The sequence below is a fragment of the Schistocerca nitens genome, chromosome 7 (genome assembly GCF_023898315.1).
Source record: "Schistocerca nitens isolate TAMUIC-IGC-003100 chromosome 7, iqSchNite1.1, whole genome shotgun sequence".
In the NCBI taxonomy this organism is placed as follows: Eukaryota; Metazoa; Arthropoda; class Insecta; order Orthoptera; family Acrididae; genus Schistocerca; species Schistocerca nitens.
In genome coordinates this window covers 311566831-311569330 of record NC_064620.1, presented here as the reverse complement: position 1 = coordinate 311569330, position 2500 = coordinate 311566831, and the positions used below count along the sequence as shown (strand labels likewise).

The 2500-nt window shown below is 61.4% G+C and overlaps 1 pseudogene; it reads left to right on the top strand.

The window, feature by feature from the left end:
* LOC126197820 (large subunit ribosomal RNA) overlaps window positions 1–2500 on the top strand; it is a 7562-nt pseudogene that overhangs the window by 1203 nt on the left and 3859 nt on the right.

Below are 2500 nucleotides of genomic sequence, written 5' to 3'. Positions count from 1 at the left end.
CTGACGTGCAAATCGATCGTCGGAGCTGGGTATAGGGGCGAAAGACTAATCGAACCATCTAGTAGCTGGTTCCCTCCGAAGTTTCCCTCAGGATAGCTGGTGCTCGTACGAGTCTCATCCGGTAAAGCGAATGATTAGAGGCCTTGGGGCCGAAACGACCTCAACCTATTCTCAAACTTTAAATGGGTGAGATCTCCGGCTTGCTTGATATGCTGAAGCCGCGAGCAAACGACTCGGATCGGAGTGCCAAGTGGGCCACTTTTGGTAAGCAGAACTGGCGCTGTGGGATGAACCAAACGCCGAGTTAAGGCGCCCGAATCGACGCTCATGGGAAACCATGAAAGGCGTTGGTTGCTTAAGACAGCAGGACGGTGGCCATGGAAGTCGGAATCCGCTAAGGAGTGTGTAACAACTCACCTGCCGAAGCAACTAGCCCTGAAAATGGATGGCGCTGAAGCGTCGTGCCTATACTCGGCCGTCAGTCCGGCAGTCACGGCCGGTCCTTGCGGCCGGCCGCGAAGCCCTGACGAGTAGGAGGGTCGCGGCGGTGGGCGCAGAAGGGTCTGGGCGTGAGCCTGCCTGGAGCCGCCGTCGGTGCAGATCTTGGTGGTAGTAGCAAATACTCCAGCGAGGCCCTGGAGGGCTGACGCGGAGAAGGGTTTCGTGTGAACAGCCGTTGCACACGAGTCAGTCGATCCTAAGCCCTAGGAGAAATCCGATGTTGATGGGGGCCGTCATAGCATGATGCACTTTGTGCTGGCCCCCGTTGGGCGAAAGGGAATCCGGTTCCTATTCCGGAACCCGGCAGCGGAACCGATACAAGTCGGGCCCCTCTTTTAGAGATGCTCGTCGGGGTAACCCAAAAGGACCCGGAGACGCCGTCGGGAGATCGGGGAAGAGTTTTCTTTTCTGCATGAGCGTTCGAGTTCCCTGGAATCCTCTAGCAGGGAGATAGGGTTTGGAACGCGAAGAGCACCGCAGTTGCGGCGGTGTCCCGATCTTCCCCTCGGACCTTGAAAATCCGGGAGAGGGCCACGTGGAGGTGTCGCGCCGGTTCGTACCCATATCCGCAGCAGGTCTCCAAGGTGAAGAGCCTCTAGTCGATAGAATAATGTAGGTAAGGGAAGTCGGCAAATTGGATCCGTAACTTCGGGATAAGGATTGGCTCTGAGGATCGGGGCGTGTCGGGCTTGGTCGGGAAGTGGGTCAGCGCTAACGTGCCGGGCCTGGGCGAGGTGAGTGCCGTAGGGGTGCCGGTAAGTGCGGGCGTTTAGCGCGGGTGTGGTCTGCTCTCGCCGTTGGTCGGCCTCGTGCTGGCCGGCGGTGCAGGATGCGCGCGCCTGTGCGGCGTTCGCGCCCCGGTGCTTCAACCTGCGTGCAGGATCCGAGCTCGGTCCCGTGCCTTGGCCTCCCACGGATCTTCCTTGCTGCGAGGCCGCGTCCGCCTTAGCGTGCTCCTCCGGGGGCGCGCGGGTGCGCGGATTCTCTTCGGCCGCCATTCAACGATCAACTCAGAACTGGCACGGACTGGGGGAATCCGACTGTCTAATTAAAACAAAGCATTGCGATGGCCCTAGCGGGTGTTGACGCAATGTGATTTCTGCCCAGTGCTCTGAATGTCAACGTGAAGAAATTCAAGCAAGCGCGGGTAAACGGCGGGAGTAACTATGACTCAGATTCTGTAACTGTTGCAGCCTATACCTGCAGTGAGTGTCACCGCAGCTTCACGACCAAAAACGGTCTCGGGGTCCATCGCCGCCGCCAACATCTAGCGGCCGCCAACGCGGAGATCGTCACGGAGAGGCATCGCGCGAGGTGGACGGAGGAAGAAGTCCTATCGCTCGCCAAGGCGGAGGCCGAACTGTTCCTCGAGAGGGACGCACGGTTCTTCTTTGTCAACCAGGAGCTAACTAGCATGTTCCCCGACCGAACGCTTGAAGCAATCAAGTGCCAACGGCGGAAAGCTGCCCACAAGCAGCTTGTCCGCCAATTCATGGATGCACTTGAGCTCGGTCGGGGGGAAGAGCCGGCGTCCCGCCGGGGTGCGGCGACTCCGCCGCCCGATGCGGGCGATGCCGCTGCGCCGTCCGACGACGCAGCCGAGGACTTCGCGGCCGACACCACCGGGCCGCCGCCGGAGGGGCCGACTGACGCCGCCATCTGGGAGCATCTGGCGGGACTACCTGCTTCCGCCCAGCGTTTCTCTGCTCTGGATCGAGTCATTGGTCTGGGGCGGGGCACGCCGCCCGATGTCATCCTGGGCATGCTCCCGGATGCCCTTGCGTCGGTCGGGTCCAGAGGGGAGAGATCGATCACCAGGACACAGCGGCCGCGCCAACCATCTAAGCGGCCGCCTGCCGCTCCGCCGCTGCAGAAGCGCAAGCGGCGCCGCTGGGAATACGCAAGAACGCAGGATGCCTTCCGAAGGTCGCGTGCACGTTGCGTGCGCGGCCTCCTGGATGGCACCCTGCTGCAGCCGCCACCTGTCATCCCAGGTCTG